Below are 11,367 nucleotides of genomic sequence, written 5' to 3' on the forward strand. Positions count from 1 at the left end.
GAAAAAAAAATGCTTTAAAAAAGATGCAGCGAAACAGCGATCATTAACACAAATAATGATAGAAATTCAAGCATTAGTCCACTCCAGATTAAAGAAATATGTGTTGTTGTTGTTGTTGTTGCTTTTAATTTAAGAGTAAGAAACTACTCACAACGAGTATTAATGAGGCTGGTTGTAACTGTAATAAACATCTCTGGCAGAAATAAATTGTCAGATATCACTGCACAAATCACTTAATGTTATTTTATTTTTAAAAGGAGAGTTCATCTCACCCAGCTGTTTGGTGATCCGGTATCCTGGAGTAAAAACAACTAAAGGTCAGTGATGATTCTTTCCTGAGACAGTGAAGATATTTTCACTTTAGAGGTCTGGGTTTGCCCAGAAAGGAACAGCCAAATCTATTAGCAAAAGGAAAGAAATCTCTTCCAGGCTTTTATTTTCTATGAGAATCTTCAAAACGGGCCCAACTGCGAGCTGGTGGCTCTTCTCCCAGCCAACCTGCTCTCACATTTTGGTTGTTTCTACCACCTGACGTTGACGTGTATTTGAATTCGGTGCCCTTTAATTTTGGCCCAAGCGCAGTCACAGACTCATTTCTTTGTTTTCACCTTAGCACAGCTAAGACAGATTGGAACTTTCACAAAAGCTTTTCTAATATAGTAATTAAAACAAAAAAAGAAAAAGAGAGAAAAGAACGGAAAATCAACAGACTTCCAAAGTCCGGCTCAACTTCCGGTGGGGGAAGTCATTTGAGCATCCTCAGTTTCCTCCTAGACATTGTGCCCTCATGGTGGTCCAGATCAAGAGAGGGAGAGAAATTTCCACTGAGCCGCCCGGGCTTCCCACTACCCTTCCCCACCAGTCGCAACAGAGCCTTCTCCTATGTTCTGACAGGAAAAACATGGTCTGGTGTGCTGGGGGAGGGGCCTGCTGCTCTCAGACACACTTGCTCTAGGAAAGAAGCCCCTGCAGAGTGCGGAGGGGTGGGGCTTGGTGTAAGCGGCTCTGGCCTCCACTTTTGGCATTGTGCTGCTCACTGAGGTCAGCCTGTGCCCATGGGTAGGGGAGAAAAATGACACCAGCCCTCTCCGTTATCCCCAGAGAGGGGAGATTGCGCCACCCCATCCCCTGTCTGGGGAAGCCTTCCTGGAGGAAGGGGCAAACTTCCTTCGTGTACCCCGTATTCCTGCCTTCACCCTGCCCGTGCCATCTGCCTTCACCTGCCTGCTCGGCAGCACGGTGCACCTGCATTTTATCCCAGGCAGGCCGGGCGAATTTTCCAAACTTAGGGACCTGGCATGGTGTGGATCCTTGCTCATCCTTTGTCGGGGCGGGGGGCGGGGGCGGTAAGAGGGGATCCTCACCTCACTGGGGCTTGTGCTGGTTTGTCCCAAAGCAGTTGCACCAATGTGCAGGAGCTTAAAGTTTAGAGTACAGTGCAACAAACAGCTGATGTCCGGGTTAACCTCCCTCAGCAGTTGTCTCTGCCCCTGTGCTAAGGAGTGGGGCAGAGCAAGGGCACCTGCCAGCTCTTTTGTCCCCTGAGTGCTCAGGGGATGTTCATTGTTCCAGATGCGCCCCAAGAAGGGAGAACCACGTCTCCCAGTCCATATTGGGGGATTCTCGGATTGCACACTCCACTCCCGGGCCTCTGGCCTCTTTCTGCACAGGAGAACTGTGGTGACTGCTGGGCCAACACTGGCCAAGTCACTGACCTCTAACACTCCAGTCTTCAAGCTCTGCTGGTTCTAAATACTCACAATAATCAGCTCCTCTTGTTTTCTTAGTCGAAAATGTTTACCTTGGATGAGCCCCTGTGTGCTGCTCTCTCTCTTTCTCTCTGTCTTCCTAGCCTCTCTCCATGATCAGGGCTCATGTCAATTTGATTATTAGATCAGTTAGACAACTAGAAGAACATAGAAGAGTAGAAGAAACTCCCCATGGTCCCCCCCTCCACACACACACACAAATTCCCCGAATGGAAGAATAGATATTTGGTCATACTGAGGGTGTATGCTTGTCACTCTAAGTTCAGCCATTCTAACTGCCTGACAAATGTCTGAAAGCTAATGAGTAGGAAAAGGAACCTATTGAATTATGGCAACAACTTCCTCCTCTTTATTTTTTTTAACGTGTTTTTTTAAGTTTTTATTTTTAAGTAATCTCTACACCCAATGTGGGGCTTGAACTCCCAATCCTGAGATCAAGAGTCACACCTTCCACTGACTGAGCCAGCCAGACACCCCATAACTTCCTGCTCTTTAAAAAACAATGATAATGAGTTGAAATACAAAGCTCCGCTTCTCACTTCTGTCCTCTGAAGCCTGAGAAAAGCAGGATATGGGCTTCTGACCTATTAATCCTACCAAGTTCATAAACATGAATTCAGACAATAACAAACTGTTTTCTATTGGTTGGAGAAGGAAATAGCTCTAGAAGACATTTGTTGCTCAACTCATAAATATCTAATTAAATTCAGGAGTGATTACTTGGAATAAATTCTGAATAAATGAGCTATACAATAAATGATGAATAAATCCATCAACTTAAAATCTTCCTGCCAACCGCCTCAAGCCCCTTTAACCAATAGGATTTGCTCTTTTTCTTCTTTTGGACCCTAGTGCCGCATTTTGTTCCCAGCCTCTACTCAAGCCTTCTGTTTCCTTCCTCTCTGTTATTTACTCCTACAGCCTAAAACAAACAAAATAAAACAAAATGAAAACAAACCAAACCATCAGCTCTGCTTTCCCTTCAAAATAATCCAAGTGACCCCATCCTTGCGGTTCCCCCTCTGACTTCTCAGCGAGGCCTCCACCCCCACACTGGCCTGTTGAACAGGTTTCTTTTTTCCCTCCTATCTCAACAGAAACCAAGTTGTCTTGATAGTACTTCATGCCCAGCTGCCTCCTCTTGTGAAATCCCTATTGCCTACTCCTACTTATTTCGTGATAGAAGAGAAATTTCTATTCTGCTGTGCCTTTAAGCCCATCAATCCATTTTCACTAAAAGTTTTTCCAACCCTTGATTTAATTACTTCCAGAGGGTAAACACAGTCCATATGACTCTTCTGATGACATTTGCTCTCCCATTTTTTGGTCTCAAGGAATCCCTCTTCTCACCAGGAGCTGGAATAACCCTTCTAAATAGCATATCTGGTTATATTATTTCCCACTTTTGGATTGCTTCGTGATTCTCTATAGTCTATTGGGTAAATTCCAAACCGCTCCCATGCTTGGAAATCTATTACGGCATCGTTCTAACTGTACTTTCTGACATGTCCCACCCCCAAATTTCCATGGCTCTCGTTCTAGCCATGCCAAACTGCTGCCCACCCACAGAAACATACAAGGTGCCTGCCTCAGCCCACCATCTTCAGGGTCATTGACAAACCCCTACATGTCCACAGACACACCCAGGAAGCCTGCTTTTCACTTTTTAGGAGGCATAAGTATTTTCTACTGTGTGTGTCATGCCATGAAAATGCCAGTATAACCGCAGCAAGAACCGAGTATATCTGGGGATGGACAGCTGGGTCACTGCTTTTCAACTATATGTGATCTGACCAGGGGAAGAGCCAGAACTTTCTCAGAGCCATGAGTTCTCTGAACATCCTGGACCAGACTGTGGCATGTGGGTATTTTAGTAATTGGCTCACCTTCAGCTGATGTGATTGAAACTATGGTTCGCTACTTATTTGGTCAAGTGAAAAGAAGATGACCTTTAGTCATAAAAAATGTATGTTACAGTATGTTAAAACTTATAAAGCAGGATTCATGATACCGTCATCAGCATTCTTGTCATCACAGCTGATACAGTTTGCAATATATCCCATACTATGATAACTACATTATCGCCATTATTTCATTTGTTCCTCAAGGTATTTAATTCTACTTTTATCATCTTACATCAGTCCTACCCTCACCCACTTCTGCTATTTCTAATCACCCTAACCTACTACACTTCATCTTTTCCACAGCAACGTTCGCCTTCTATTTACCTGTTTATTATGCCTACTGCTCCTTTTCTGTCTTTTCTTAGCAGAATATAAATTCCACAAGGCATCAGACTTTTAAAAAAAATTCTATCTGATTATAGAAGTACATAGTAGGTGTTCTACAAATATTTGTTTCATAAGTAGCCAAAGCTCTATGAAATAAATAATATTTTAAAATTCCTGTTCTACAAATAAGGAAATGGAGACACAAAGAGGTTAACACATATAGCAGGGAGATGGAGGACAAGAATTTGAATGGCCAGTGGATTCCAGAGTCTGCTTTCTTAACATTACACGGCAAGTAACATAACAATTTATTTGGAATTATCTTTCTTTTAAAAATTATCATCAGTCTTGCTCACAAAGGCTAGCAGTCCCTTTTACAGATACAGTCATTGAATACTGTTTGAAAACTCTTGAAGACATCAAATATGGTTTAAGAGACTTTATTTCGGGTATTTATGTTCTAAAAAGTGTTTCCTTCCAGGACATTGTTTATATTCTCTCTTTAGGTTTTATTTGTATCTGTTGTGGTGGTAATTTTCCAACCCAGGAAACTACTTTGGAAGTATATTTAGGGCGTTTAAATTTAGATAATAAACTGAATTACTTCTTTCGGGCAACAGTGTCATGCTGTGTGTGGTTTCAGAATGCTGACTGCCAAATACAAGGGCTTGTCCGCCAGATGGTTCTTTCTGATGGCTGGAGTCACGGCTTTCAGCAGCCTGCTTTCCCATCTCAGAGTAGCTCCACAGAGACACAACACAACCAGCAAGGGCTGGTGAGTCCATATTTTTTCTAAAGGACGTCAGCATATGTGCACAGGGATGAAACTAATATGCATTTTTTTTCTACTAAAGAAAAGCACAGTCCTCCTGTGTCTCCTCTATTCTCAATATTTCACCATGACACCATTCACTTTAAAAAAAAAAAAAAGGAAAGCAGGCTCCCTGCTGAGCAGAGAGCCCCACTCGATTCCAGGACCCTGAGATCATGACCTGAGCCAAAGGCAGAGGCTTAACCCACTGAGCCACCCACGCACCCTGACATCACTCACTTCTGACACCCGATGTGTGGTGTTTCCATACACCAAGCCATTCTGCGACACCAGCTGGACACCGGACGATCCAGTTCAGTCCTGACGCTATCCACCTGGTGATTGTTTAGCTCCCACACATCAAGGGGTCAGTCCTACCAGACTGCTCCCCACCCCCACTTAGATGCCAATCACCAGTCCACCTTGTCACCTTTCTGATGGAGGGGTATAAATTGGAAGTTCCTAGCACAAGCTCTTCGGGTTCCATTAATTGTTAGATTGGCGTGTAGAACTCAGGAAAACATTTTGCTTATGAGATTACCCATTTATTTTCAAAGGATGTAAGTCAGAAACAGCCAAATGGAAGGTACATAGGACGGGGTGAGGAGGGGCGGTGACTTCTCGGGCACCAGTCTCCCTGCTTCTCCCCATGTTCACCACCTAGGATGCTCTTCAAACCAGTGCTTTGTTTGTCTGTTTGGTTTTTATGGCAGCTTCGTTACAGAGGCACAATTGATTAGATCATTGACCACTGGTAATTGAACTCAGTCTCTAACCGCACTCTTCTCCCCCGAGGTCAGGGTGGGGGGGGGGTGCTGAAGGTTCCCACCCCACAGTAGAAAAGAACCACTGTGCTGGCAAATCCATAACCCAGTTATCATTGTCTGCTTTCTTAGTAACTGCAAGGAATTATGCCAGCACTAATTTATATACTGTGTCTGACCCTATTCAGGGAACACAGGTGTGCAGAGCCCTGAGGAGAGCTTTTGAAAGGGATCGTCATATAAATGTTGAGCCTTGGGAAATGAAGTCATGCAAAATGGTAAGGTGGCCCCTGGAAGCGGAATGAGCCAGGTCTGGGAAAGCTTGAAGTTTGACTTTAAGATTAGAAGCGTACCACTCCGGAGAGTGCATCTCCAAGGGTGCATCAAATATCCATTTTGTCCTGATGCCAAAAGGCCAAGTATCAGAGTACAATGGTTGACTAAAATGGAGGTCAAAGCTTATTATGAGGATTGTGGAATACATTTGGATGCTGGAGGGAGAAAAATTAGATATCTTGGATAAACCAAGAGAATTGAACAATTATTGCAAATGTTTATGAAAATTTAATAGTTGAACTTTTAATGTTTCTATTCTCATTCAGGAACAAGAATTTATCAAGAATTTCTCAGCATTGTCAGCCGCTAGGCTGTTCCCATGGTTACTGTATTGGTTCTTTGTGAACTTCCCAGATCTTCCCTTTCCATGGATGTTAGAAGAGCAAGATACTTGGGAACTATGACATTTTTTCTTAACCATTTCTTCCTTTTTTTGTATGTCTTATAATAATTTATCACATTATGGTTGATGACACTTCATCATGAATATCACATATGATTTAGAAGTTTTTTTCTCTTTTTGTCACATTCAAAGTGGCAGCATTGATGTTCTCCTTTCTGTTCTGGTTTGGTGAGTTCCTAAAGGACTTGTGTAAAAACATAGTGGCCTAAAGGAAATAAAATAACTCAACAGAGCTATGCAAGATCATTTTGTTTAACATGACGAGTGCTACCGTATCAAGCAATTCCATGAATAGTATCACTTTGATGTAAACTCTTGTTTTGCCTTGTGCAATTATTTATTAGATGTTTGTTGGCTGAAGAGTTACGGTTTCCCTCAAGTTGTCCTCATAATGCACTGTCAATATTTAATATGAATGCTCAAATGATTTCCCTATTTATTTAAATATTTAAATATTTTTTGTACATACACTCAATAGGTTTAACAGTGATTTGTCACAGTAATACATATAAGGGATATTTGTAATAATTCATGTGTAGTATATATCCTTCAACTGACTGATGGAATCCTGGTATAAAGCACATAAGGAGACTTTTCACTGAGTTGCATTTAGAATACCTGCTCTCCATATTTAAAAGAGAAGGTTCAGTAGGGACTATACATTTCAATGACATTCTTTTTATACATTACCATCACTGTGACTCAGATTAGATGTGATTAGATATGGCCTTGAAGGATGCCAGAAATCACCGGTGTAAGACGCATAAAGATATGTGGCCTCCACAGGACAAAGCTGAATTGCAAATTGTCAAATACAGAGGCTACTAGGTGCATCTCTGGTCTCTGTACTATGAAAATGGCATTATGGGGCTGGAGGGGGGTTGCTCTATCGGTGATCGAATGTGATCATTTTTCTGAGATGCATGGGCAGGGTAGGTACAAGCATTCTTGGTCCATGTGCATTGTCACTGGTAGTGATGAAATTGAAGGATGTCAGTTGTAGGCACATCACCAGAGATCCACTTCGCCCGGCTAGGCATTTTGGAAGTGCAACCTGAATGCTTGGTTTATCAATTAACAGGTTCTAGGTAAGCAGTCATGTGCCCAAGGGCTGTTCAGAACCACCTGTGACATCTGGGAGCAGAATGTTAGATTCCTACTAATTTCTTGCACTTTCCCCTTTCGTCAGGATGCTGAAAGTACCATCTCTTCAGGGCGCCTGGGTGGCTCAGTGGGTTAAAGCCTCTGCCTGTGGCTCGGGTCATGATCTGAGGGTCCTGGGATCGAGCCCTGCATCAGGCTCTCTCCTCTGCAGGGAGCCTGCTTCCTCCTCTCTCTCTCTGCCTGCCTCTCTGCCTACTTGTGATCTCTGTCTGTTAAATAAATAAATAAAAATAAAATCTTAAAAAAAAATACCATCTCTTCCAATCATTCCAAGAATCCGTATTACTCATAAACGATAGAAATTGCATGAGAACCTTTACAATGACTTTAGATTTCCCTCCCCTATAAACTCTGAAATTTGGAATAGGGGCCACCCTGGGAGGGTTGGGAGACTGTAGAAACAGGACTCGTGAGAGGGAAAACATCTCTAGCAGAACCTCGCCTAATTAGCCCTCAAGGGTTGCTACCTCTTGGAGTCAGTAGCCTTGATCCTCTCTTGGGACCATATTTTGGGTGGGTGGGTGGGGGCAGGGAATAGAATGTGGCCACAAACAAAACCTAGTAAATGGCATGATAAAGGAAACATAGATTTACAGCAAAATATCTGAGTGTCCCTCCGCCCCCTTTGGAGGATCTGGTGCACTCATCAACCAGGCCAGTGATGGAATTTTAGGACCCAGGAGGCAGAAGCGAAGGCAGAGAGTCCTGATCTCCAGAGGGCCAGGGATGTCATTATTAGAGACCACATGGGGATCTGGATGGCAATAAATAGTCCTATGCCCAAGGGACTCAGGAATACCTGAATTATGCTTTCTCAAATATACTCCAACTTCTCCATCATCACTCTATCCCTTCCCCTGCTCTGCTGGCCTGGCTTCCTAACAGGGAGGTGTAGGGTCAGGAAACAACTCCAGCTAAGGCCTGGCCTCTCATTTCCTTGAGCTCCGTATCTCCAGTGACATTCTCCTCACTCAGCACCCTTTCCAATGGCCATCCTAGACTTGGTTGCTCTTAAGACTTTCTGTGACATTTGCAACCTTTCTTTTCCTTTCTTGAAATGCAGGCCTCTTTACTTCTTCCCTCTCTCTGAGGATATGTTCTTACCTCCTACTTAACTGGGAAAACAGAAGCCAGAACAGACACCTGATATACAACCAAACAGCCTCCATACCTGTTCTTTCCTTTTCCCCTGTAAAGTGGAGATGCCCATCCTTCCATCAGAGGTCATTTCCCACAGCTAAGTTTGGAATCATACCCACTATGGCTTTATCAGGAAACCAGGGTGGCTCTCCCGTGCCAATATCCTCTATGCTACCCCCGCCCCCCATCTACTGCAACCAACCTACCCCTTACCCTGAGGTACCACTCCAGCTACTGCCCTCTGTCTTTGCTCTCTTTAGCAGCCAGATACAATTTTTGTTAGTCTTTAAAATTACACTAGTGTTTTCTATAAATATATAAAATTACAGTTATTAGATATAAAAACACACTCATATTACATGAGTATAAAATGCCAAATAAATACTTTCTCTTCCTAGACATCCCCTAAATACAAATCCCAGAGATAATCACTGGGAAATTGTGTATGTATGTACCAATGTACATAGGTTCATAAGAATTTCTTACACAGGGCACGCTTGGGTGGCTCAGTTGGTTGAGCATCCAATCCTTGGTTTTGGTTCAGGTCATGATCTCATGGGTCCTGGGATCAAGCCCATGTTGGGTTCTGTGACCAGTGGAGTCAGCTTGAAGATTGTCTCCCTCTGCCCCCCATCAACTCCCATGTATGCACATGTGTGCACACACATACTCTCTCTCTCTAGAATAAATAAATAGATAAATAAATACAAGAATTTCTTACACGAATGGAATTATATCACATGCTGTTCTGCAACATGCTTTTTTTCTTTTACATATTTTAGATCTCTTTTCACATCAGTACATATAAATACACCTCATTATTGTTAATATCTGCAGTAAATTTTATTTTTTTTTAATATTCATGATGCTATCTTCAGTGACTAGAACAGCCCATAGTAGGCACTGTATGAATATTGGTGAATAAGTGAATAAGTTCCACTGCTTATAAGCACATCATATTTGAGAACAGTCCTCTATTGATAACCTGCAGAGAAGAAAAACAGGTGCTCCTTCTTTACTCAGCTGATAGCTTGCCAATTGCCAGACTAGTGAGTGCAGCCCCTGCTAAGTCACCGACTGACCACAGACACATGAGCTAGTTTAACCAAGACTGGTGGAGCCGGAGCCGTACCAGAAAGACTACCCAGAAGAATCCTTATTTATAAAGAGTTGTTTCAGGGAACTAAATTTTAGGATTGCTTTTCCACAAAGGCCCATCAAAATATCCTTGCCATTTGCTAGCAGTTTGTTAAGCAAAAGCACAGAAAGGATTGCAGTTCTCAACTTGGCAGTTATCAAGTGTGAAGCCCAGGCATCTCGTGGGGCTCATTAAATATGGGACACATTCAGCTTACAAGTAACTGATTGGGGCTTTTGACCCATGAAATAATTTTCTTTTCATTGTTTTGTTGAGGTGGTGGTTGGGGTGGCCTTTGTGGGAGACGACTCAGGCAAAACTGACAGACCTTGAAGAGGAACTCACCCAACACATTCTTCCCAGTCACAGGGAGGTAAACCTGCCCTCGGGATGTGGGTGGGGATGGAAAGGAAGTGTGATGGAACGTCTGTGCTCCAAGTGCTGCTCCAGAACCTCTGATACCAAGAAGCTTCTCTCTGTACTGAGCATGACAAGAGCTCCTCAGGCGAGTGTGGATTTCCCCGTGGTTGTGACAAAGCAGGCCAAGTGTAGGAGTAGGAAATGAAGGGTTTTTAAGACGTTCTGTTCGGTGCCCCTGGCAGAACTATTGTCCAGGGAAAGGGCAATGAGGGAGAGAAGAAGAAGCCTCAAAATAACTATTATATTTTGTCTTTTCTCAATTTCTCTGAGAAAGAGAAATGTAAGAAATTTGTTGAGGTAACAACGTTTTGAAGGGAAGTAGCAGTGGATAGAGACAATTTTTAGAATGTGGGGTTCTCAGAGCAGCAGAAGGGCAAGTCCTAATGCACAATGACTTGCGAGAATGCTTGCATCCTATTTGCTATTTTTGTCCCATTGGCCAAATCGAATCAAAGGCAGCCCAAACCCTCAAGGGATGAAAAAGACCCTTCCTCTAATGGGAGGGATTATTAAGGAGGTAAATACAGGCACAGAAAGCATCCATGGCCATTGCTGTTGTTGTTGTTTGCCATCTGCAGTAAGAAGGTGGCCTCCAACTCAGGCCTCAGCCTTACTCTGAAGAGTTTCCTGATCCGAGATGGTGAACCCACTCAATATACTCATTCCACTCCCACGACGAGCCTTCAGAGGCCTAAGTCACTCCTGCCTCATATCTACTTCCACAAATCTGCTCTGGTGTCCGTAGCACTAGACAGCTATTCTGTATGACTTGGGGTAAGAGTCTGTCACTCACAGTTATCAACATTCTGAATCAGGAATTTGATATTTAAAGTTTTGGTAACTCATCATTACTATGTGCATTTTTAAGAGCTTGGAGGAATTAGAGCAGTGAGTAATTTTCATTTCTATTACCTCTTCACTTAGAGTACTGGCATTCCTGTAATATTTCATATCCTACTTGTAGATAAATATCCTCCTCTCTTCTACCTGGCATGATGTTCTCTGCACATTTCTCCTTTATGTCTTCCAGATTCCAAGGTACACTTAAAAAAGTCAAGTGTACCTCTAGACATATGAAAACACTAACACATATTTTAATATTTGTTAACATTTACATTGTAGAAAGCCTAGAATTGCATTATATAATACAGCAGCCATTAGCCATATGTGGCTATTGAATACTCGAAATGT

The 11,367-nt window shown here is 42.8% G+C and overlaps 1 long non-coding RNA gene across 1 annotated transcript in view; it reads left to right on the forward strand.

The window, feature by feature from the left end:
* Positions 1–7,662, forward strand: part of LOC131815335 (uncharacterized) — a 49,886-nt gene extending 42,224 nt beyond the window's left edge. The window contains exons 5-7 of the long non-coding RNA XR_009347662.1: positions 258–317; positions 5,764–5,853; positions 6,178–7,662. This is a non-coding gene — a long non-coding RNA (uncharacterized LOC131815335). The remainder of the gene's footprint in view (positions 1–257; positions 318–5,763; positions 5,854–6,177) is intronic.
* Positions 7,663–11,367: the final 3,705 nt, after the last annotated feature.

The sequence above is a fragment of the Mustela lutreola genome, chromosome 14, assembly GCF_030435805.1.
Source record: "Mustela lutreola isolate mMusLut2 chromosome 14, mMusLut2.pri, whole genome shotgun sequence".
NCBI classification, from domain to species: Eukaryota; Metazoa; Chordata; class Mammalia; order Carnivora; family Mustelidae; genus Mustela; species Mustela lutreola.